The 26017-nt window shown below is 48.3% G+C and overlaps 1 protein-coding gene across 1 annotated transcript in view; it reads right to left on the minus strand.

Moving 5' to 3' along the window:
* Cuedc1 (CUE domain containing 1) overlaps positions 1-26017 on the minus strand; it is a 91435-nt gene that overhangs the window by 61139 nt on the left and 4279 nt on the right. The gene's annotated exons all lie outside the window — the stretch shown is intronic.

The following is a 26017-nucleotide window of genomic DNA, read 5'->3' on the forward strand; positions in this document are numbered from 1 at the left end:
AGGAAAAAAGAAGCCATTACTTTGGGAGGACTGGGCGTGTGGCATGGGAAGGGTCAGAGGGAAGAAAGAAAAGTGGGAAAGTAATGTAATTATATCTTAATTAATCCCCCAAAAGAGCGCAAAAAAAACGGTGATAAAAGTTAGTTCTCGGCCGAGCGGTGGTGGTGCATCCCTTTAATCCCAGCACTTGGGAGGCAGAGGCAGGCGGATCTCTGTGAGTCTGAGACCAGCCTGGGCTACAAGAACTAGTTCCAGGACAGGCTTTAAAGCTATAGAGAAACCCTGTCTCAAAAAAAAAAAGTCAGTTCTCTAGAAGGTCCTTCCTGATGCCACCAAGGGTATCCTATGGGATGGTTCTTTCCAGGACATGTTTAATGAGATCCTGAGAAAAACTGAACTGCCCACACTCACAAAGCCAAAGAGGCAGGCAAGAGAAAGCACACTGGGCTTCAGCCTGTGCTGCATAGGAGGACCCTACCTCAAGCCCCATCCCCCACCCATCTCATACACACTGGCCTGGGAGGCAGAGCTAGAAGTCCCCTTTCCCAAACTCTTTTATCACTCCGATGAAACACTGTGACCCCCATCCCATCTGCCACATCAATACAGATCTGAGAAAAAAATAGACTGCACTTTTAAAAACTACTAAATTATAAACAAACCAAAGGTGCTACAGATTGCGGAGTGTCATTACAAAATAGGGCTGCAGGGTGGTGGTGGCACACGCCTTTAGTCCCAGCACTTGGGAGGCAGAGGCAGGAAGATTTCTGAGTTTGGGGCCAGCAGGTCTACAGAATGAATTCTAGGACAGCCAGGGCTACACTGAGAAACCTTGCCTTGAAAACAAACAAACAAACAAATAAAGTGGGGGCCTTCAGGACTATATACAAATTAGAAGCTAAACCACCTGGCTTCCCAAAGTACTTGGCACACAGCAGAAATAGAGCTGGCTGGGGCTGTGGGGAGTAGAGAAATAGGCCAAGAGGCTACTGTGCCCAGGGCCCCCAGGATGGGGAAAGGCAGACACAAAACCAATGAGATCAGGGAAGAAGCAAGGCAGCCAGAATCCCACGTCCCTGGGAATGAGGCTGAGATGAAAAAAGAGGCACAGCTGGGAGAGACGCGTGAGAACAGACCTACAATTGTTCTTGGGACAGCCGGCCAGGATCCACCCGGTGCTGGCACTGCCACGTTGTGCCTTAATGTAATTAAGGATCCAGTGGGGGCTGATGTTTGGAATTTTTTTACTCTGGCCCATCTCGTAGCGCAGCGGAGAGGGTGCAGGGCTGGGAGAAGGGAGACAATAGGTTTCCACAGCTCAGCTACAAGAGACAGAGAGGCCTGGGCAGCAAGGGTTCAAGTCCATAGTCTGGGGCACTTGAGAGGTAACTCAGCCTTTTCTGCACTGTTCCCTAAAGCCCTCTTGCCACTGTCCCGACCACGGTTAACACCCTACTCAGAACTGCAGAGAGCAGAGAGCCCGGGAGAGCAGAGGAACCAGAGTCCATAAGGAGAGCAGCGGCTTCTCCTCGGGTGAGGCTTGCCTCCTCCTCACCCCTCTGTGTTGGGTGTCTAGTCTTGGGGAAGCTCCAGAGGTAAGGATTTCGACATTCAGAGCAAAGAAACAACAGTAGTGGACTAACTGGGCAAGAGCAGAGTGTCTAGAGGGCAGAGCGACCTGCTCCCCCTCCCAGTTTCCCAGAGGTATGGCAAGGATATTGCTTCCCCATCCACCCGAAGGAGAGCCTGAGAGGTTCACTGCGGCCCAAGGACTTGTGGCTCTGCACAGGTCAAACAAGTCCCTGCTACCACTCAGAATCGGGAGTCATTCTGTAGCTAAATAGGAAGTCTTACAGGGCAAGCATTTTTATTTTTATTTTATGTGTACAGGTATTTTGCCTGTATATGTGTCTGTATACCATGTGTGTGCCTGGTCCCATGGAGGCCAGAAGAGGATACTGGATTCTCTGGAACGAGTTACAGACATTGTAAGCTACCATGTGTGTTCTGGGAATGGAATCCGGGTCCTCAGGCAAGCAGCCAAGGCCAGAAGCTAACTGATGAGCCACCTCTCCAGCCGCAAGGAAGGCCAGCCTTACAGATGGGGGGACATGGAGCTTAGACAGTGTAGGTAACTATACCCAAGGTCAACAAGCCAGCAAGGCACATTCAGCTGGGAATCTGCCCTCTATGACCTGAAGAAAGTGTTTATTAACATGGGAAGAGAAGGAACCAACAAGTAGAGAGGAAGGATACAGACCCTAGCACCTGGCCCTTCACCCCACTGCCTCCTAAGAGCCTCTCGGATGCATACCGGATAGCAGGGACAAGAGTTGTACCGCTTATAACACTATGGAAAGGCTAGGGTGGTTTCTGTTAGTCTCCTGTGAAATTGGATGTGCAGTTTAACCTATCCGTGTGTACACAGACTTTTCAACATGTCAAGGGATAATCAGAGTTCTCTTTAGATGACCAACAACGGACCTGGAGACGTAGCCGTGTGTACAGTGCTTACAAAGCTTGCACACAGCTCTGAGTTCCGCCCCAGCCCTGTGAAATCACACAAAACAAGCAAAATAATGGCGCTGAAGTTACCAAAGGGGTCTGGGACCAGAAACAACATGGAGAACCTGAGGGGGCCTGGGCTGGTGGGACAGCTCAGTGGTTAAAAGCACTCAGCACAGCTGGGCCTGGTGGCACATGCCTTCATTTCAAGACTGAGATAGGCAGCCCCCTGAGTCCGAGGCCAGCCTGGTCTACAGAGTGAGTTCCAGGACAATCAGGGCACTCACTGCAACAGGCTTGGTTACCTGAATTTGTCACCCAGATCCCGTGGGAGAAGAAGAGAACAAACTCTTGAAAGTTGTCTTCAGACCCACCCACATGCACACACATATACGTACACACACAATAATAATAAATTAGTAAGTAAAAAAATTAAGAACCAAATGGTCAATGAGGAAACACTCCAGACCACTCCAGATCTGACCTGAGTTAAATTCTCTACCTTTTCACCACACCTCCTTGCTCAAGTATAACCAAGAACGCAGACTGAAATTTTCTAGAAAGAGAGCGCATGCCGGCAGCTTGAAAGTCAGGGGCAACTAACTAGGCACTGAGAATCCAGCTTGCTTGGGAGATAGGATCTAGGACACACTGTGGGTGGAGAAGAGCAGGGTTAACAGCTGGTCCTGTGGGATAGAGAATTTCATACACCGTATTTATTGCTTCGTCCCACCACTTAAACATGTTCTAACATTGTCTGCATTCTGCGCTCAGGTTCTGCTTGGATCTTCATAGTGACAGTCATCACCAAGAGCCCCAAACTATCAGAAACGAACATTTGATGCCCAAGATTATCAAGTGTGAATCCTGCGTGCTCTTTTCTTTTAAATGGCTCACCAGCCTTTGAGAGCGGGCCATTGTTAGCACCAGTTCAGAGACGACAAAAGTGAAGTCAGATGGAATTGCCCAGGAACAGCAATGCATGGCAGTGCCGGGATCCAACCCTAAAGCCAAATAAGAAGGAAGTGGGGGAGGATTAAACCCTTCCAGCAGGTTCACATTCCACAACATCCGAGCGTGCGCCTCTCAGAACAGCTTGGTTGCTGTCAGGCTTGCACAGACTGGCCTGCTCACTGGTCTCTGAACAAATGAATAGAGAAGAAACAAGTTGTCCTTCACCTGAGACAATCAGAGTATCCAGGTTTAAAAACATTCTACAAAGCAAGGGATGTAAAAAAATAATGCTCGGATAAGGCTTGGGTTTCTCAGTCTCTTAGACTTGTGCAAATGAACTGTCTTCTTAAAAGCGAATGACTCCAATGTCCAAGGTGTGCCTGAGGCCTCATTTCTAACCAGGAGATGCCCATTTCAGTACAGCTATCTGCACACCTGACTTCCAGCATCAAGGCTCTTCCTGCAGCTGGGCGGTGTGTGCACACCTTTCGTCCCAGCGCTCGGAAGCAGACAGGCAGATCTGTGAGTTCAAAGCCAGCCTGGTCTACAGAGTTTCAGCACAGCCAGAGCTAACAGGGAAAGACCCTTTCTTGGAAAACAAAAACAAAAACAAACAAACAAAAGCCTTCCCTGCACCTGTATCCTAGGGCCCAGAGGCTGGTGCTGGGAACTCCACATGACTATGAGTGCCTGTAGTCACTCATCCTGGCTCCCAAAGAGCAGAAGGCCTTAGCACTGGCTGTGGCTCACAGGCAGTTCTTACAGAACACCTCTACCAATCCAGGCTGAGCCTGAGATACCCAGGGACCCTTTCTTCCCCTAATGGCAGAAACCACGGTCTTTCTGTCCTAAGTGCTTGAGGGAAAACAAAGAAAAGTGGAATACATTCATAGGAATGAATATCAGTGCGAGGCATTCACTTATGGGGTGGGACTGAGGAGCAGGGCTGGGCTTATGCGATCTCATGCCCACTTCCGAGGTTCCAGACTACAGCTAAGTCTGAGAGCCAGGCCCATGAGAACAACTGCTCACACACTTTTTACTTAAGAAATGAAAAAAAATTCACATTTCACATCTTCTGTGAGACCTAAGAAATCTAATTAAGCGCTAGAAGCCTCAGAGGCAGGGGCGGTGCTGTGCTGAAAACAGGAGGACAGAAATCACCTCTGTGACCATTCCTGCCACCGGAAAGCGCCGTAAGCAGCCAAGTAATTCCAAACAGAATGACCCCTTCCTCAGGTGGCCCTCCCGGCGGCACCTGCTGGAGTCCCTGGAGATTCCTGACAGTAGATGCCTCTCTCAGAGCCAGCATCTGTCTCTCTTAATTCAGTCTACAGCACAAGAGCTGAACCTGATGGTGAAGGCTGAGGCAGCAGGATGACAAGTTCAAAACCAGCCCTGGGCCAACTTAATGAGCGTTTGCTTCAAAACAAGAGGTTAAGAAACTGGGCTACGGATGCCGGTTAGTGGCAGAGCACTTGCCTGTGTGTGAGAAGCCCTGAGTTCAACCTAGTTAACTTAGAGCAATAGAACAAAGGATTTATGAAATGGGAAACTGGCAGTTCGAGGGATTCCCATTCATTCAGAAGGTTCACGCGCTTACTCAAAATACAGATGGAGCAGTGGCAGGTGCCAGGCCATGTCAAGGCAGCTACAAAACACCAATGGTAGATGAGGGGGTAAATGACAGGAGGGTCATATAGCCGTTAACTCAGACAAGGTCACTGGAGCCAGAACGTGAGTTTCTGGGCAGTGACTCTCACAAAGGCATGGGCTTAGGAGAGATCAGCTAAAGGGACCGTACCTTTGGTGATGATAGTGACTAACTAGGGCCCCTTCACCCACAGCCACAAAGGGTCAGGAAGGACTGAGAGTCAGACACACAATGCACACACAGGAGCGAGGGCTTAACGTTCTCAACTAAAAGTCTTCTCAAGAAGGCACAAAGCCAGGTCCAGGGAGCACCAGGCTGGAATCTTCTGGATCTCAGGTGACTCCCCTCGACCCTTTGAGAGAGCAAATCCCATTGCCCCCACTCCAAACTCCCCCCCCCACCGCTGTGTGCTGCCCCTACACAATGCCCCTCCCCCCACTTTCCTCTCCACAAATTCTGCTTGAAACAGCTCCAGAAGGTCTGATCCAGTCGCTACAGCAGTCCTCAATCTTGTCGTAGGAGGCTGTCTTCTATAGCGGAAGACATTTAACAGCAACCCTAGCCTCTAGGCACCAGTTTCAATGTACCCTTTCTGCAAACCGGAACCACCAAAAATGACTCCAAACACTGACAGTGTTTCCTGAGAGGCAAAATTGTCCCCATTTGGTACCCACGGCACTAGAGGAATGGTCCTCAACCCTGGGTGCACATGGGAAATCCTTCACAGCCAGGCATGGTGGCTCATGCCTAAAAATCATAGCTCTGGGAGGCTGAGATAGGAGTATTGTTGTAAGTCAAGGCCAGCACAGGCTACAAAGCAAAACTCTGTCTCAAAAACACAAAACACTGGGCAGCAGGATGGCTGGAGGTGTGTGTGTGTGTGTGTGTGTGTGTGTGTGTGTGTGTGTGTGTGAAAGCACTCGCTGCCAAATCTGAAGACCTAAGTTTCAGAACCCACCTGCTGGAAGGAGGGAACCGACTCCAAAGTTGTCTACTAATTTCTGTATGTGCTCAAGTCTGCACACACACACACACACACACACACACACAATCTTTTTTTAAAAAAAACAGCAAAAATCTCAGCTGAGCCCTGCCCATACCAGCAGAATATGATATTCTAATGGATAGCAAGTTGGATGGAGGGCTGCTGAAAAAAGCCACTCTCTGATGGCTTAGGCTTCTCAGCTGAACAATTCCCACAACCAGCAGGAAAGTCCGTCACTTCCTTGTCCCCAATGCTCTTCTAATGTGTTTTTAGTTCCTCCATCAAACCAAGTCACCTCTGATATAAGAATGACATCATCTGGGGCTGGAGAGATGGCTCAGTGGTTAAGGGCATTGCCTGCTCTTTCAAAGGTCCTGAGTTCAATTCCCAGCCTCCACATGGTGGCTCACAACCATCTGTAATAAGGTCTGGTGCCCTCTTCTGGCCTGCAGGCATTCACACAGATAGACTATTGTATACATAACAAATAAATAGATATTTTTAATAAATAAATAAACAAATAAATGACATCAGCGTTTCCCCTACCCACAAAGCTTTAGGTCAGTGGTTTTCAATCTGTGGGTCTTGACCTTTGGGGGTCACATATCAGATATCCTGCATATCAGATATTTGCATTACTATTCATAACAGAAGCAAAATTACAGTTATGAAGTAGCAACAAGATCGCTACACCATGAGGAACTGTATTAAAGGGTCCTAGCCTTGGGATGACTGAGAACCACAGCTTTGGGAAGTAGTTTTTAGTTTATGCTCACCAAAACCGTTTGGAAAGTTCATGAGTTCCTTCCACCTTAACCCCAGCTGAGGAAGCCCCTTTATATGGCACCAGTTCACCCAATTCAGCAACACAACAAGCAAGAATCACCAAGGGAGAGGTGACAGAAGAAGTGGAGACCCTTCATGCTTTCCTGAGTGGGTCGAATGAACAGAGTCTCTATCAAGGCGTCTCATGTTCCGGGATCGCCAGGCTCTGACCGGACCTGGAAGGCGGGCATGGGGTTCATCAGTGGTGAGCTCTAGCAGGATGCTGCTTCCTCAGGCTGGCAGCGACTCGAGAACAAGCGACAGTCCCCGTCGTCATCTTCCTGAGCTCGCTTTCAGGCTAGCATCTGCCTACACCTTCCTCAAGGAACCCCTGAAGGACCAGAGAGAGCGGCCAGCACAGGTGCCCCAGATATAATGGAGTCTGCCTTCTGTCCAACTCTTTACACACACACCCGAGCTACCCCGCCCGCCAGAACAGGATACGGAGGGCTGCTGAACCGAGGGAGGGTGTTAGATATGGACTTTATCAGTGTGTTCTCATTAACTCACTCATTCATGCCAGGTGTATTTTCTAAAGCCCCATACAACCTGTGTGGCATAGGACAGACAGGACAGCCGTCCTGATTTTTTTTTTTTAGCCTTCCTGATCTTTACATATGAGGAGCGTAATGATAAAACATGAAAGGGGGAATTCTGGAACTGAGCCCCCCTTAAAAGCCCACAAAGTCCTATGATCAACTGTTGCACTAAATCCATTCACTAATACAAAAGAATACAAACTGCCAAGGTCACCTTATATTTGGTGACTAGTTTAGTGTCTCTCTCTTTCTCCCTCTCCTTCCTCCTCCTCTCATTTCTCTCCAACCCCCTTGTAGCCTAAGTTTGTTTTACTCTCTAAGTAGCCAGTGATGCTCTTGAGCTTCTGAGCCTCCTGCCTTTACCTCCCCAGTTCTGGCATAACATATATGCATGTTATAACATGCTTTGCTGGGACTCAAACCCAGGACATTGTGTATGCTAGGCAGCCTATCAATAGAGCTACCTCCCCAGCTCCAGGGTTCTGAAACGTCACATATTTGATGCTTAACTAAGAATCTGCTTAGGTGGCCCTGGCTAGCTTGATGAAATCAGTGTAGGGTTTTCCACACCAAGGCGCCCAGTGTGGCAGCGACTTTCCTCCCTCCCCTCAACTGCACAGACAGCTGTTGCCTGGAAACCGGGCACACTCCTCTGCTCACTCTTCCTTTCTTTCTTCAGAAGCAGGGCTGGAAACTGTGGCCTCCTGGGGGGGGGGAAATGCCTGGGGCCAGGGCAAAGGGGGTAGGGGGCAGGGGTGTCATCTCCTTACAGGCCGGCCAACTCTGTCCTCTCTGTCTTCCCTTTCCTCCCTAGGTCTCAAAGGCCCAGCAAACTAAAAGGCTCCCACAGCGAACAAGGCCCCCTTTGAAAGCCTGTGTTTGCCTGGGGCCGCCTGCAGACAAGGGTTGCCATGGCCACTGTGCACCTTTGCCAGCCAAGCCAAGGCAGGCCCAGAAGAGCAGCCTGAGGTACCAGGCACCCCATCTCTAACCTCTTCTAGGGGTTCAAATATCCTCAAACGCACCTGTCCAGGCCCCTATGGCCACTGGAAGTAGATTTTTAAGGCCCCTCTAAACCAGAGGTTCTCAATATCAGAAGGTTCTCAATATCCCCAATGCTGTGATCCTTTAATACAGTTCCTCATGACCCCCAACCATAAAATTATTTTTGTTGCTACTTCATAACTACAATTTTGCTACTGTTATGAGTAGTAATGTAAATATCTGATATGTAGGATATCTGATATAGGACCTTGGTGAAGGGGTCACAACCCACAGGTTAAGAATTTCTGTTCTAGACTGAAAATCTAATATTGGAAGGAATCAGCAGATTGAGGCCCCTCCCTAAGACACCAGCAGAAACATGGGGTGGGGGGCGCTTGGAGTCACCTTGCCGAGGAGCCTCTTGCCAGGGCCGGACGCCTCAGGAACCGCCCTGCCTCCTAGGCTAGCTCCTGGCTGGGCTGCTAATGGAAATGACTTATTTATGTAATTCATTATCACTAGGGCCTGGATCCAAGAGAGATGGGTGGAGGCGAGGCCTCAGCTGTTGAGGGAGGAAAGGAGGGGCTGTCCTAGGCCTCAGTCTGGACCTGGCAGCCAGAGAGCTGTTAGAAACTGCAGGGACCCAAGGACAAAGGCAACGAGGAAAGGGGACAAGGCTGGACATTGTAAGCTCTGTGGGGTGAGCGGAGCGGGAGACTAGCTCTGTCCCTGGAGAAGCCAACAGGAGCTGGGGCCTAGAGCACTTTTGCCTTTAAACTGCTAAGTGGTCCAAAGGGCCTCTTCTTTTTCTTCTTTAAAAACGAACAAACAAAACAAAACTCAGCAGCTTCAAGACAGAAAGTTCTCGTGTCCAATAGGAGGCCCAAGCTCGAAGTAGCATCCCTCATACACCCAACCCAGGATGGAAGGGAAGAGCCTAGAAACTTCCAGAATTCTGTGGAGTTGTCCCTAAGGCCCATCATGTAAGCCCCAGGAGAGTAGCAGGGAAGTGGATGAGGAGTGGAAGAACAGGCGGCTAGAGCTGGCTCCTGACTGGGGCAGGGGCTCCACCCTGGATGACAGGCCTGAGCGAAAGGAAGACCTCCATCCACAGCCTCTAAGAGACCCAGGCTGCCTCCGTCAGTCTCTCCACTCCTCTGCTCCTTCCCCAGCTCCCACCCGCTCAGGGGTTCTCCCCTCTGCTTCCCTGCAAACAGACGCCACACTAATTCCCACTCAAAGGCTCTGAGTGTTTTACTACCACTACACCTGGCTACAGGCCCTGGAATTGGTCCTGGTCTTCCTCCACCGCCCCCTCCCTTCCTCCCTCTGCTCCATTTCCCTGTCTCTCTCCAGGATATCTGATATCAGGCTGGAACTCTTCACATAGAGGAGGATGTATGACCCTGAACTTCCAATCCTCTTGCCCCCACCTCCCCGGTGATGGGTTTTCCTTGGTGCTGGGGGGAGGGGCTCAGACTCGGGGACTTAGGCATGTTAGACAAGAACTCTCCTAGGCAAGCTACATCCCTAGCTCCATGGCCTTGGTGGCCTTGGTTTCTAATAATACTATTAATGTTTCGCCGAGCACCCATTTCCTGTGATCTCACAATACCCCTGTGAGGAGGGGAGGAAACAGCGGCCCTTAGGAAATCTGCTCAGGTCACATCGCCAGCAAGTGAAGAACAAGGGTCCAGACACAGCTGTCCAGTTCAGATTTCCCCCTCTTGCTATACAAATGCTCACACACGGAGTCCTCAGAGCACAGAGCAAAGCAAGCCGTGGAGGGGTGAGAGGCTTTGCTTCTAGGTACACAGCCAGCTGGGGTAGTATAGGGACAGGGACCAAAGTGCTAAATCCAGACCAACATCTTCTCCCCGTCACGGCACCACAGAAGCAGCTGTGTTTATGTAGGGGGAGAGATGCACATTTGCTTTCTGTTTTACAAGGTTATGATCCAGTGGCCTATAAACCTGGCTTCCCTCCAGCGATGGCCTGGCTGGCCCAAGCTACCCCCCCCCCATCCTGTTTCATGACCATCCAACAAACAGTTCCCATGCCTTAACCAGGACTTCCTAGTTCTATCCTACAGCATCATTAACCTACCCATGCCCATTACGGCAGTGTAATCTCCCAAGGTTTCCAGCAAGGTCCCACCATCCCATCACGCCGGCTCAGAGTTAAATGGTCCCTCTCAGTTCTCAGAGCTGTCTTTCAGAAATCATCCAACCCACCTGATCCAAACTGGGCCAAGAAGTGAGTCTGGCATGTTTCTCAAGTACGTTCCCAGCTGATGTGCCCACTGTGAGGATGCCTCCAACTCAATTCATAAAGGAAAAGCCTCAGTGATATGGGGGTGCCATAGGATCATGTTCACGAGCCTCCGCTGATTGGACCAGCAGAAGGCTGACCCACATAAATCAATTAGATGCTTCCCCCGGGAATTTATTTGATTCAACAATCAAATACTATCTGCTCTCTGGGTACTAGAAAGAGGGTGAGTATATCTGAGAACCAGGAGCCCGTGATAGCAAATGTACATTCACAAAAGCAGGGGCATCCAGCAGGCGTGCCAGGCAGGAGCTCCTGGGAGGACAGCTGTGTTTCCTGCTCTCAGTGCCTCAGTTGTCCCATGACGTCAGAGAACCCTGTTCCTTGCACTCAGTGGAGTCTGAACCAAGACAGACTGGTCTTACTATTCCCACCCCCTGCACAGATAAGACATGGCATTGGTAAATAACTATCACAAGGCCACCATGTCACTATGCAGTTGTTAAAAGCCCTCCCGTGGGACTCCCCTTCAATGCTATCTCCCACCTCCTTCCTGGGCCTAGGTAGCAGGTGTTCTCCTTTGTCTAAGTAAAACCACAGTGAGTGGGCAAGCACCTCAGCCAGAGGAACACTGACAGACTACACCCATGACAGGAATATAAAAGTCTGTCCTTTGGAAGCTAAAGACAGTCCTTTGTCCCTCTCCCTTTCCAGCTTCCCATGCCACCTGACCAGCTCTAGCCAGTGAAATGAGAACAGAGGTAACAGGCCAGGTGTGGTGGTACATGCCTCTATCCCAGCACTTCAGAGACCAAAGCAGAAGAGCCAAGGGTTCCAGCCCAGCCTGGGGCCCCGGGCCATACCTCAATAACACAACAAGGTCTGAGCTTAGCAAGAAAAGCATGCTCACACACACACAAACACAATGAATACACACACACACACAAAAAAAAAAAAACCACGGAGCTGGACAGTGGTAGTTAACGCCTTTAATCTCAGCACTTAGGAGGCAGAAGAAGGTGGAACTCTGATTTGGAGGCCAACCTGGCCTACACAGTAAGTTCCACGAGAGGCAGGGATACATAGCAGACAGACCTGTTTCAACAAAAAGAAAAACAAAAATCCACACCTCAATTGTGTCAAGCCACTGGATGTCAGGGTTTGGTTATCCCTGTGATATAGTCTGAGGCATGAAGTGCCGGCCTGGGCCCTCTGGCACATCTATCTTCCATGGTATGCTGTGTAACATCAATTGTATAACATACATTTGTCTAACAAGTATTGGCACACCAATACTAGGCACCGCGCTGGGCATAGCTGCAAAAGTTAGGAGCAAAGCAAACACATACAACAGCTACCCAGAAGGCCCCCCACATCTGATGACCCACAGGCCCTGCTTGGGACTCAAAGAAACAGCTTTCCAGGTGCAAAAATCAATCTCCCACCCAGTCCCTGGCTACATGGAGCCTCAGACAAGCTCGAGGCAGAGTGTCCCAGTGAGGAACTTCTGGAGCATGGCTGCTAAGCGACAGTTCACACTGGGTTTTCACTCCCTGGGCTCCACCTACTTCCCTTTGCCAGTCCAGGGCCGTGGCCACAGACCACAGCACCTCGCTTGTCCCCGAAGCACAGAAGGGAAGGGGAAAGCACCAGGGAGGACGCATCCGAAAGAGAGCAGGCGGCTACAGGAAATAGAAGCAGCAAGATGTAGCTTATCTGTCTCCACCCTCCTCTGCAGAGAAGTAGTTTCCTCTGGAATCCTCTCCTGGCTTCATACAAAGTGGAAAAGTCGCCAGCATCTGAGCTTTTCTCCCCCTGTCCCAGCTAGCCGAGCACTGACCATGGCCATCGTCACTCTCTTGGGTATCTGGCTCTCGGTGTTTTTTGTCATGCCAAAGGCAGGTTGAGAAGAAAGACACTTAGGCAGAGTGGTTATATACAGTTACACAGGCTGTTCACAGCATGAAGTGCCCAGCCAGAGGGGCAAAGAGTGTTGGAATCCAGCCCACTGTCTGCTTACCAAGCTGTGGACCCTAAGGAAAGACACCTTCTTCCTACCTGACCCAAAGGTATCTGCCAGGGCTTGGTGATGAATCCAAGGGAATTCACTGTATGAACACTCTGTGTATGTTTGACACATATCACAATAAATGTTTCAACCGAGGGGCAAGGGTGTATGTAGCTCAGAGGTGTAGCTCTCACAGCACACTCAAGTCCTGGGTTCAATCCCCACTAGTGCATAAACCAGGCTAGTAGCACAAGCCTGAATCCCAAAGATTCTTGATAGTTCTTAGAAGTTCAGTGCCATCCTGGGCTGCATAATGAGTCTGAGGTCAGCCTGGGTCACCTAAGACCCTATCTCAAAAAGTCAAATAAACCAGGCATGGTGGTACACATGGTACACATCTTTAATCTCAGCACTTGGGAGGCAGAGAGGCAGGTGGATCTCTGGGGGGTTGACTTGGAGGCCAGCCTGGTCTAACACAGCAAGTTCTAGGGTGACCAGAGCTATAGAGAAAGACCTTGTCTCAAAAACAAAGAAAGAAAGAAAGAAAGAAAGAAAGAAAGAAAGAAAGAAAGAAAGAGAGAAAGAGAGAAAGAGAGAAAGAGAGAGAGAGAGAGAGAGGGAGGGAGGGAGGGAGGGAGGGAGGGAGGGAAGGGAGGGGAAGGGAGGGGAAGGGAGGGAGGGAGAGAGGGAGGGAGAGAGGGAGGGAGGGAGGGAGGGAGGGTAGAAGGAAGGAAGGAACAAAAAACAAATAAATATGTAATTAAACTAAAAACTCAAACAAACAAAATTCCACCCGGAAAGTAGGTGTGATGCTGGACAAGTCACTGCCTCTTTGCCTCAGTTCCCACAGCCAAAGGCCAGCAATCCCTGGCCATAGGTAGACATAAGAACTACACTAAACTGTAAGAGCAGAAATGTCTGAGCAGAGGTCTCCACAGCAGCTACTGCTGGCTTTGGACAGGAAGGAAGCAGAGGCAAATGGAACACAGAGACACTGTCAAGAGAAGCGAGTGCTTTGGGAAATGTGTGACCAGAAGCAAAAGGAACTTTGTCTGCAAATGGAACCACCCTGCTGATGTTCCTAAACATCTGGGAGTTCTCGTGTACCCTTCACTCTCTTCCTGAGCGCCCTTCATAGTCCCTAAGGGATCTCAGCCACAGTCTGAGGTAAGGTCATAGGTCAATGGTTCCGTAGATAGGAAAAGAATGGCTCAGAACAGGATGTGGCCCCCTAGGCTCCCACAGCCAGATTACAGTCTGGGCGGGACACACGCAAAAGGCTGGCAGCTGGTGTCTGAAAGAGAACAACACATCTCCAGGACAGCCCAGGGAACTAGTACAGAAGGGCTCTGCTGCCTTCAGAGGCAAGGGATAAGGGTCATTCATATCCCAGAAGGTCAAAACTATTTTTCCATTGTCTAGCCTTAGGGCATGATTTTTTTTTCTAGTACTGAGTTGAACTTTGGGCTTTCCTTACAGGCATTATTTATAGGATGAATTTGTAAACTGATATCTTCAAAACGACCATTATTGTGTTGAAGTTCACTGATTCTTTACGTGTGTGTGTGTGTGTGTGTGTGTGTGTGTGTGTGCGCGCGCGCATGTATGTGGAGGCCAGAAGACAACCTTGGGTACTGTTCCTCAGGGGTTTGTCTACTTTTGATGTTTTTGAGACAAGGTTTCTCTGTATAACAGTCCTAGCTGTCCTGGAACTCACTTTGTAGACCAGGCTGGCCTTGAACTCACAGAGATCCGCCTACCTCTGCCTCCTGAGTGCTGGGATTAAAGGCATGTGCCACCACTGCTCCCTGCTTACTTAACCCCCCCCCCCCACTAAGACAGGGTTCCTCACTTGATCTGGAGCTTACGAGGCAGTGGAGGCTGGCAAGCCCCAGGGATCCTCCAGCCTCTACCTACCTAGGTCTGAGATTACAAATACTTGCCACCATGCTTGGCTTATTTTTTTCTGAGCCAGGTTCTTGCTACATAGCCTAGGATGACCTGGAATTCACAGAGATCTGTCTGTCTCGGCTTCCCAAGTATTGGGATAAATGTGCCATCATCCCTGACTATTTTTTGCTCTTGTTTCATCTTATTTTATTTTACGTATGTGAATGTTCCAGCTCCATGTATACCCGTGTAGCACATGTGTGCCTGCTGCCTTGGAAGTTAGAAGAAGGCACTGGACCTCCTAGAACCTGAGTCATGGATGGTTGTGAGAGCCATCATACGGATGCCGGGTACTGAACACAAGTCCTTTGCAAGAGCAACAAACCCTCTTAACTGATGAGCCATCTCTTCAGCCCTTATTTTGGTTTTTGAGCCCTAACTCTTTTATATGTGGATTCTGGGGATCAAACCCAAATCCTCTGGATGAATCATCTTCCCTGCCCTAGTTCTTTATTTTTAATCACACTCTATCTCTCTCTCTCTAAGGCCTTAGGGTCTCAGGACCCCATCAGGTCATAGAGGGCCAATGGTAGCAACAGGAAGCTGAGAGCCCTTCCAAAGCTTCCGTAGGGACTTCACCCCCGTCAGGAGCCATCAAGGCCTAGGCATCTGTTTAGGGTCAGGCAGACACAGTTTCTGGCTTCAGTCAAAGGCCATGCCACTGGAACTCTCTCCTTTCCAGCACAAAACCTAACAGGATGATTCATTCCCTTATTAAATCAACTCAGAAGAAAAGGGAAGTCATCTACGTCCCCGGTCCTCTGTCCACTGGACACAGTTGCTCCATGACTCAGCACCTAAGGGCACTGACCATCCCTGATTCACCTTTCCTTCCTTGAAAAATCCACTGTTCCTGGCGGTTCACTAAACCCTGACAGCCACGCAGCTGGGCTGGCTCTTTTTAAAGACGGGTTTCCAAATACAGAGCCATGGAGGGGGAAGGGGGAACATGTGGATCTTAAACCTACAGGGGTGCAATCCCTCTTCTCAGAGAGTAAAAAGGTACCTCTATACAAAAATGGCCCTCCTTTGTCCTTGCAGAATTGCCTCAGCTCTGTCCCAAACTTAGAAACAGCTATTTCCCCAGAATGCCACAGCAACAGCCTCCCCAGGCCTCCCAGCAGCTCGAGCTGAACACTTAATCTGCTGCGAGGTTCAGTTTATCCCTCCCTCAACTCAAGGAAGAATCTGAGCACTGTTCCGTGACCAAGTACCCTGGTGAGTCAGGTACAGACCCAGCGGCTGCTTTTTGAGTTCAAGTCCCACCTCCCTGACTAACTAGGGTGATAACCTTCTGTGCCTCAGTTTTCCTCTTACGTAAACTAAAAACAATCCAGTCTGCTGGGGCTAAAGATATGGTTCAACAGGTAACAGTGCCTGCCACACAGGCCTGAAAACAGGAGTCGGGTCCCTGGAAGTGATATTTTTGTTTTGTTTTTGTTTTTTTTGGTTTTGGTTTTTTGGGGTTTTTTTTTTTTTGGTTGTTGTTGGTTTGTTTTATGTTTGTTTGTTTGTTTGTTGGGGGTTTTTTGGTTGGTTTTTCCAGACAGGGTTTCTCTGTATAGCTTTGGAGCCTGTCCTGGAACTCACTCTGTAGACCAAGCTGGCTTCAAACAAACCCACAGAGATCCATCTGCCTCTGTCTCCCGAGTGCTAGGATTAAAGGCATGCGCCAACACGGCCTGGCGGAACTGATGTTTTAAAAAGCCAGAAAGATGCCTTAAATCAGTGATCTTACATTCTGAGACCCTACCGTCACCAAGGTGAAAGGCGAGAACCACAGGAAAAGTTGTCCTCTGACCTCCACACTCATGCCAGGACACATGGGCATGTGCGCACATGTGCACACACACACACAAAACAAACCTTTAATAATAATAATAACAACACACTCTCTCTTTTAGGGTTGAATAAATACAGTAAGACTCCAATAGGCATATAGCAAATCTGGCTGGTATCATTGAACCATCACAAAAGTCCTGTGTGACACGAATTGTTAAGTCTACTTCTATTTGACAGGTAAGTTCTACAACTATTTGCTGTCGTGGAGAAAATAATCCATTAGACCTGAGTCTAGTGGCATGGGCCTTATAATAGAGCAACTCATGAGAGGAAGGAAGACCTCAAGTTCAAGGCCTGCATGGGCTACAGAGTGAACTGAAGGCTGGCCTTCATGCTTTAGTGAGATCTAGGCTCAGAATAGAAAGTATAAGGACGGGTGGAAACAAGGCTCAGTAGTAGGGCACTATCAAGGGCAAAGCCCAAGTACATAGGAGCTGGGTATGGTGGCTCACGTCTATATTCCTAGCATGTAGATCAGGCTGGGCTCAAACTCAGAGATCCACTTGCCTGTCCCTCCCAAGTGCTGGGACTAAAGCCTTTCCACCAGGCCTGGCAAGATCCTGTCTCCAAACAAAACAAAAGATAAAAAGAAAGACAGGAAGAAGAGGAAAGTACAAAATTAAAAAGTGAAGTGACCCAGTGAGAACAGCAATGTCCTTATACAGCAGAGCTCCAACAGGATAGTAGTGTGCACACTCAAAACTCCCCTGTTTTAACATATTCCTTCTTCCTGTTGGGGAAACCCGAGATATCCCATGGATCAACACCAGAAGCCAGTTTCCACTCCAGTCCCAGAAAGGCAGTGAGCATCTCTAAGGAGTGATGTGGGACTTGCCAAACAAAATTAATTTCTGTTCTTTTTCATATTCCAGGAAAAACACTCCAATCACCCTTCGGGAGAGAGTGCCACCTACCAATACGTGACAACGATGACTCAAGCCTGGGGACCATACCAGCTTTCACTGTGTTTCAGACTCCCTTGGGAGGTTCCTAGGCTGTCAGCAATTTTACAAAAGGTCAGCGCAAGTCATTTGGGAAGCATTTGAGTAGGCCTGATCTCACACAAATGCACGCCCTGCCAAATATTTTTAAACACATCTGCACACTGTCTTCACCCTTGGTGCAAAGCAAGCAAGCGACAGGGGCATTTCCCCTGACGCTCCAAGTCCTGCCTTGCCACTTCTGCTGCTGGTGCTTCCAGTTTGAGAAGAACTCAATGACGACATCTCCACACAGCCCCCACTTCCCAGCAGAAGCAAGGAATCCGGTGAAACCTCTAAATGCCAGTCAATGGTGTGTGTGTGGAAAGAAATGATCTAAACACAAGCATGTCCTCGGGACCCAGGTCCGACCATATCTAGCAAAGAGCTGAAGCCAGGTCTTGAGCTCAGCTGTCAACACAGCTCTGTCATACACTTTTCTTGAACTTCAAGGCTGAGCCGGCTCACGGTTAGTTGCTGGGATAGAAATCGTTTTCTTCAGTGGTGCAGCCGCTGCTTAGCTGTCCATGCTCTGGTAAACCACCCCCCCACACACACACACACATACACACAACCAAACTCTTGCTAGCAATCCCGATGAAATTCAGTGAGTCAATAAAATCAAAAGAAGTGAAAGTAGGAGGAGCATTTGTTGGTAAGAAGAGGCTCAGAGGATGCGGGGAGAAGGGAAACAAGAGAATGGGGGTATAAATATGATCTAAATATATTCTATGTATGTATGAAATTGCTGATAAATAAATTTTTTGTTGTTTTGTTTTCCAAGACAGGGTTTCTCTGTGTAATGCTGGCTGTCCTGGAACTCGCTCTGTAGACCAGGCTGGCCTCGAATTCAGAGATCTGCCTGCCTCTGCCTCTGCCTCCCCAGTGCTGGGATTAAAGGCATGAACCATCACACCCGACTGGTGAATAAATTAAAAACAATTTTTTTTTCTCCAGAGAAATTGGATTTGGTCCCCAGCACCCACACCAGGCAGCTTACAGAGCAGGCTGAGATGAAAAGAGCCAGAACTAGTAACAGCTCAGTACTGGAGACCTGGCTACTACAACAATAATAGCAGTATTTATGGAGAACATCCACTGTGGTAAACACCAGGTTAAGGATTTAGCAGGTATCTGATTCTCAACAACAATCATTAAGAATTTTATTATGGGGGGTTAGCAAGAAACTTAGTTCTAGAAAAATTCCCAGGAATCCACAAAGATGACCCTAGCTAAGACCCTAAGCAATAGAGAGGGTGCCTGAACTGGCCTTGCCCTGTAGTCAGGCTGATGATTATCTTAAATATCACCATAGAACCTTTGTCTAACAACAGATGGAAGTATAGACAGAGACCAACATCGGAACACTGGACTGAACTTCCAAGGTCCAGTTGAAAAGCGGAGGAGGGAGAGTATGAGCAAGGAAATCAAGACCATGAGGGGTTCACTCACTGAGACAATGTGCCTGAGCTAATGGGAGCTCACCAACTCCAACTGGACTGGGAATGAACAAGCATGGATCTGAATGTGGTTGACAGTGGAACAGACTGAGGGGCCAATAACAATGGCACTGGGATTTGTCACTACTGCATGTACTGGCTTTTGGGGATCCTATTCTCTTTGGATGTATACCTTGCTCAATCTGGATGTAGTGGTGAGTGCCTTGGACTTTCCACAGGGCAGGGTGCCTTGCCCTCTCTTTAGATTGGAGGGGGTGAGGGGAGGGTGTGTGGAGGGAGTGGGAGGGAAGTAGGAGGAGGGGAGGAAGTGGGAATTTGGATTGGTATTTTTTTTAAGTAATAAAATAAAATAATAATAATAATTTAAAAAATAATATTATTATGGGGTCTAGAGAGATGGCTCAGTGGGTTAAGAGTACCAACTGCTCTCCAAGCACCCACATGACAGCTCACAACTATCTGTAACTGCAGTTCCAGGACACCTGACACCCATGGCAAAACACCAAAGCACATTTAAAGAAGAAAAAGAAAGAATACTATTACTCTCAGCTAGCCACTGGTAGCACACCTTTAATCCCACCCAGCATTTTGGAGGCAGAGGCAAGTGGATCTCTGAGTTCGAGGCCAGCCTGGTCTACATACCACATGCAAGTCTGGTGTCCATAGAGCCCAGAAGAGGGTATCAGATCCCCTGGAACTGTTATAGAGTTAGAGATGGTTGTGAACCAACATGTGGTTGCTGGGAATTGGACAAGAGTCCTCTGGAAGACCAGATAGTGCTCTTAACCACCTTGTGGGTGCTGGGAATTGGACAAGAGTCCTCTGGAAGACCAGATAGTGCTCTTAACAACTGAGCCATCTCTCCAGACCAAAACACCACTGAAGAGAGGAACCCAAGGCTTCATGCATGCTACCAAAACACTCAGTCAACTGAGTTATATCCAGGGGTCTTAACCAATATCATTCAACTTTTCAATGCACGTAATGACCTGGGATCACAAGTTCCTCTAGGAGAAGACAGTAATCTTCAAGATCCTCTATGCCTTTAAAGTTTGGGTTTCTCGTTTGAAAATAAAATAAACATTGGATAGCTTACCATCCCAGCCCTTTGGAACTTGGGAGGCAGAGGCAAGCAGATCTGTAAACTCAAGGCCAGCCTGGTCTACAAGGAGAATTCCAGAACAGCAAAGGTTACACAGAAAAACCTTGTCTCAAAAAACCAAAAAAAAAGAAAGAAAGAAAGAAAGAAAGAAAGAAAGAAAGAAAGAAAGAAAAAGGGTCGGGCGATGGTGGTGCACGCCTTTAATCCCAGCACTCGGGAGGCAGAGGCAGGCGGATCGCTGTGAGTTCGAGACCAGCCTGGTCTACAGAGCTAGTTCCAGGACAGGCTCCAAAGCCACAGAGAAACCCTGTCTCGAAAAACAAAAAAAAAAAGAAAAAAAAAGAAAGAAAGGAAGAAAGAAAGAAAGAAAGAAAGAAAGAAAGAAAGAAAGAAAGAAAGAAAAGGAAACGAACACATGTCTTTGAAGAATCAAATGAATAAAATGCAGTTGGGTCTGCTGGCACACACCTTTAATCCCAACACAGGAGACACAGGTAGACAGATCTGAGTTTGAAGACAGCCTGGTCTCCAGAGCAAGTTCCAGGACAGCCAGAGCTACATAGAAAGAAACTCTATCTCGAAGGTGGAAAAAAAGAAAAAGAAAAATGGAATGCAGGGTGTTATAACTTGCTAAGAGGGACAAGAACCTCTATGTATGCCTCACCCAGAGTGAGTCTGACGAAACCTCTGACTTCCTAGGGTAATGATGTGCTGTGAAACTGCCCCGCTGGCCCCAAACTGTCTTGGGAAAATTGACAGCTTGAGGTCTCAGAGGCTCGCCAGCCTGCAAAGGTCTGCAAATCTGCAACAATTAGTTCTTCAACAGGCTTTTGCCATTTTTTTTTAAAAAAGCCAGTCAAACGAAAGAAAATGTTACCATAGGTTAGTTACATTTGTTCTTGCCAGGAGCTCACTATACAGCCCAGACAGGCTTCAAATTTATCAGACTCCTTCCTGAGTGCTGGAGGATTACAGGTTTGCACTATGTCCCAGGAGGGGTGATCTCTCTCTCTCTCTCTCTCTCTCTCTCTCTCTCTCTCTCTCTCTCTCTCTCTCTCTCTCTTTCTCTCTCTCCTCTCTCTCCCTCTCTCAGCTTAGAGAAATGGATGTTAGGAGGCTGTACTGCTCTTCCAGATAACAGCTCCAGGGAAGTCAACTACTTTTCTCCTCCAAGAAACTTGCACACATGTGATGCACATACATACACTCAGGCACACACACACAAATAAAATAAATCTTTAAAAATTATTTTAAAAAAACATGTATAGGGGCTGAAGGCCCTAGGCTTGGTTCCCAGCACCTACACAGCACATGGTGGCTCACAAGTGACCAGAACTCTAGCTGAGAGGATCTGATGCCCTCTTATGACCTCCAAGGGCACATGCACATATGGTGTGCATACATACATACATGCAGGTTAATATTCATACACATAAAAGAAATGAACCTAAGAAAACTGTGTGGGGAAGGGTGATAGCATGTCACGTGCGTGTCCTTGAGGCCAGAAGAATGAGTCAGATTCCCCTGGAGCTACTGTTAGAGGTGGCTCTGAGCCACCTGACATAGGTGTTGGGAATCGGGTTCTCTGGAGGAACAGAGAGCACTCTTCTCTGCTGATCCATCTCTACAGGCCCGAAGGGTCTCATCTTAAGGACGCGTTTGACCTTGGAGCATGCTTAGTTTACTTTCCCCATCTGCTTGTGGGAGAGCTACCTCACTCAGGTAATCTGTGGGTGAGACTTCCCTCGGCCTACGTCTAGGACCGTCTTCTCTTATAACGTACCATGAAGACCTGCACATATATCTTCATCTGCTGCCTCCACCCCCCATCACTGCCTCCAGCTGAGTCTCCAGTCACTCAACTGCTGCTTTCTAACGCCACCTCAGGTTCACCTCTCTTCCCTGCTCAGCCCAGGAATCCCCTGTCCACCTACCTTGTCACTTGGGTACACAGACAACAGTGGAACTCCCTCCCTGCTGCCTCCTCCCTTGACTCTCAGCAGCACCCGGCCCCTGGTACAGCCTGGAACTGAAACCAATCTCAGACCCGAACAAAGTGAAATCACTTCCTGAGCTTGGCCGCCCGACACAACCACAGAGCATCTTTGCCCAAGCAAAGCTCCAAATCCCAGCTTTGGAAAAAGCAAAGCTCTTAACTGCTGAGCCATCTCTCCAGCCCTGTTTTTAAAAAAATTTACTTAAATTGTGTGTGTGCAAGTACGTGCTCGCGTGTACACACAAGTATAGGTGTTTACGGAGGCCAGAGGCATCAGATCTCCCCGGAGCTGTAGTTTCGGGTGTTGATAAGCTGCCCAACATGGTTGCAAGAGCACTAAGCATTCTTAACAGCCGAGCCATATCCCCATCCCATTTTCTCTTCTGAGACAGAATCTCACTATATACTCCAGGCGGTCCTTGAACTCAAGATTTTCTGAGTGCTGGAATTACAGGCATGTACCACCATGTCTGCCTGAGATAAACTCTGGCTGTCCTGGCACTCACTATGTAGACCAGGCTGGGCTCAAACTCACAAAGATCCCTCTGCTTCTGTCTCCCGAGTGCTGGGATTGAAGGCATGTGCCACCACCGCCTGTCTGATTTATTCTTTTTTTTTTTTTTGGATTTTTGAGACAGGGTTTCTCTGTAGCTTTTTAGTTCCTGTCCTGGAACTAGCTCTTGTAGACCAGGCTGGCCTCAAACTCACAGAGATCCGCCTGCCTCTGCCTCCCGAGTGCTGGGATTAAAGGCGTGCGCCACCACCGCCCAGCCTGATTTATTCTTAATAGAGTTCCTCTTGACAGCAAGCCTGTTTTCTTCTGAGACTTATGTAGCTATCTTGATAAAGTGTTGAGATTGTCATAACACATTTTCCCTAAATGTTAAAGTCTTTTATATTTGGAGTAGGGGGCAGGAAAAAATCATAATAAATGAACATGTCCGCACTTGACCATCTTTAGAAGAACTATGTATTTTGAGAAAACTCCCCAGATGTACTTTGCTAACCTTGCTCTTGCCCTTCAGCCTATCACGACCCTTTTTCTGTCAGTGGGAGGGATCATGAAATGATTGTCCTGTAGGTCCAGCAAGTAAATGGTCAAAGAGAACAAACTTGGATCACCTACTGTTTGTTCATTCTTTCTGCAGTGTTTCCTGGGGGCCCCTGTGTCTGCCCGGAGCTCGCGCAGGGGCTGAAGCCGATAACCCAGGAACTCCAAGGACAACCATCTTCTGAATAGACCTGACGCTCTCTGTAGCCAGTATCTGACAAGTGTTACTTCCGGGTTTCCTGCCACTTTTCCCAAGGCTTTGGGTCACTCCCACAGAGCATCTCCGCAGCACGGACCCAGGGCATGAGTTCCAGCTGCTGAGCAGGTAGGATTGATGTTTTGGCTCTAAATTCATGGACAGGCTACCTTCTGTCACTCAGCACTCTCCAGTGATTCCACAGGACAAGGTGAGGTTAAGCCAGATTTGAGCAGCCTTCCATCTCAAAAATCCCAGTTTCATGCTTCTGTCCAGAGCAGGCATGGACCTCTCGGGGCCGCCACTTCAGCTTCCTGTCTGCAGATGGAACTTCTTAAACCACAAAGACAAATGAATCTTGTTCCCATTTCCAAAGCCTTTTGGGTTGGGTGGGGGCATTTTCCTCTGCTCCCATGAGTCACTTTTCTTGCTCATTATGGCATATCTGGAACATCCTCCCTATATCCTCCTCTGGTCTCCCCTCTGTAGTTTAAACATATTCACCTCTAGTCCTCTGTCCAATGAACAGCTGTGTTCTGAGCAACAAAGCTTGCAAGACTTCTACCTCTGTAGTGTGCTCGCTGAAGGCATTACAAGACATGGCTAATGCTTAGCTATTAAAACCCATAAAAACCTGGCTGGAGAGATGGTTCAGTGGTTAAAACACTGGTTGCTCTTCCAGAGGATCTAGGATTGGTTTCCAGCACCTACATGGTGGCTAACAATCATCTGTAACTCCAGTTCCAAGGAATATAAGACCCTCTTTTGGACTCTGTGAGCAGGTAAGCATGTGGTATATCAACATACATGCAAGTAAAAACAACCATACACATAAAGATATAAAGATAAATAACCAAAAACACACATGCAAAAAAGCAGTCAGGCACGGTGACATATGTCTATAATCCCAACACTTTAAGGGCAGAGAAGAGGCAGAGGCAAAAGGATTACCATGAGTCTGAGGCCTGGCTTAGGCTACAGAGTACATTCCAGGCCAACTTGATCTACAAAATGAGGCTATGTCTCAGAAAAAAAAATGAAATTTAGCATGGTAGCTCATGTCTATATTCCCAGCACAGGGAGGCTGAGGCAGGAAGACTGTCAAGACTTCAAGGCCTGCCTAGTCCAATATAGCAAGTTTCACGTCAGCTTGGGCTAGAACGGGACAGTCCCAAAAATAACAACAACACACAAAACTCAACGACAAAAGCAAACCCAATGCATCCAGCAAGCAACCCCACTGCAGAGTTCCTGCCTCACCCTGGCAAAGATGTCACAAGATCCTAAAACCCAAACCCTTTTCACATGCCCACAGGCCAGTCCCAGGGCTATGCTAACCCCACAGAATAGGAACACACAGTCTTCTGGGACCAGATCAAGTGCCTGGAAGGCAGATGTCACCTTTAGCCTCACTCCACTCAAGTCTCCTCCCCCAAGAAGGCCTGTCAGCTCAAGCATGTCTTCCGACTGGCAATTACCCCCTTCTTCAGGGTTTCATATTTTCTTTTCTTTTTTTTTTTTTTTGGTTTTTCGAGACAGGGTTTCTCTGTGGCTTTGGAGCCTGTCCTGGAACTAGCTCTGTAGACCAGGCTGGTCTCGAACTCACAGAGATCTGCCTGCCTCTGCCTCCCAAGTGCTGGGATTAAAGGCGTGTGCCACCACCGCCCGGCCAGGGTTTCATATTTTCGTTCCACAGGGCAAGGGCTTCATCATATTCTACCCCTGAAATACACCCCTGATCCCAGCGTTTCATCTTGTCACAGCCCCTGCCAGGGTGACCAGAATGCTAGACTAATATGTTCATCTTATTATTAGATACTATACTACGGGCCTCTTGAGGGCAGGGCCAGGCCTTGGTGAGGCCTCGGCAGACTGTCTGGCTAGCAGTTCTTAACAGACTACAGGACCCATTCCAGTGACACTGGCCTCTGCATTGGCAGACCCTGAGTACAGCCCCTATTCTCCCACCTCGACCAACTAAACAGGGAGCTACTGAGGATGTCTCCAAGGGTGTGAGCCTGCAACCAGGCTCCCTCAGCCCACTTCTAGCTCCTCTGCTTTGAGATACTTGACCTCGGGTGTGTTATTAAGCCTCTTGCTACCTCTTAGGTCTATTTCCTCACCTGAAAAATGAATGTCAGCTCGTAGGGTCTCGTGAGGAAATAAGGACCCCTAACTACTGAGCATACAACGGGGTGAAGGGATAACTCAGTAGTTAAGAGCAACCAAGCATCCATATGGTAGCTCACAACTACACATAACTACACATGTGTTCCAGGGACATATATACATGTGACTAAAACATTCATACATATAAAATAAATGACTCTTTTTTTAAAAAAAAATCTTTTTTTAAAAAGGATACATCCCATCAAGCAGAAGCAGGTAGATATCTGAGTTTGAGGCCAGCCTCGTCTACAAAGCAAATTCCAGGCCAGCCAGGGCTAAACAGTGAAACCCTGTCTCAAACAAACAAACAAAAACAAAACACATCTGAGTTGACTTCTTGACGGGGTAAGAGATTACATTTTTACTCACGTGTGTGCGCGTTCGTGAGTGTGTGTAAAAGCAAGAGCTTTTACCCTCCATACCGTATCTCTAGCCCCCGTGCCTCTTCCTCCACAGGAAGCCTTTTGCTGTTGCCTTCCACACCATTCCACTCTCCACTGCCCACCCTGCCACACCCTCACTAGGTGCCTTGTCCCTGTGAACCAA

The sequence above is a fragment of the Microtus pennsylvanicus genome, chromosome 11 (assembly GCF_037038515.1).
Source record: "Microtus pennsylvanicus isolate mMicPen1 chromosome 11, mMicPen1.hap1, whole genome shotgun sequence".
Classification (NCBI taxonomy): Eukaryota; Metazoa; Chordata; class Mammalia; order Rodentia; family Cricetidae; genus Microtus; species Microtus pennsylvanicus.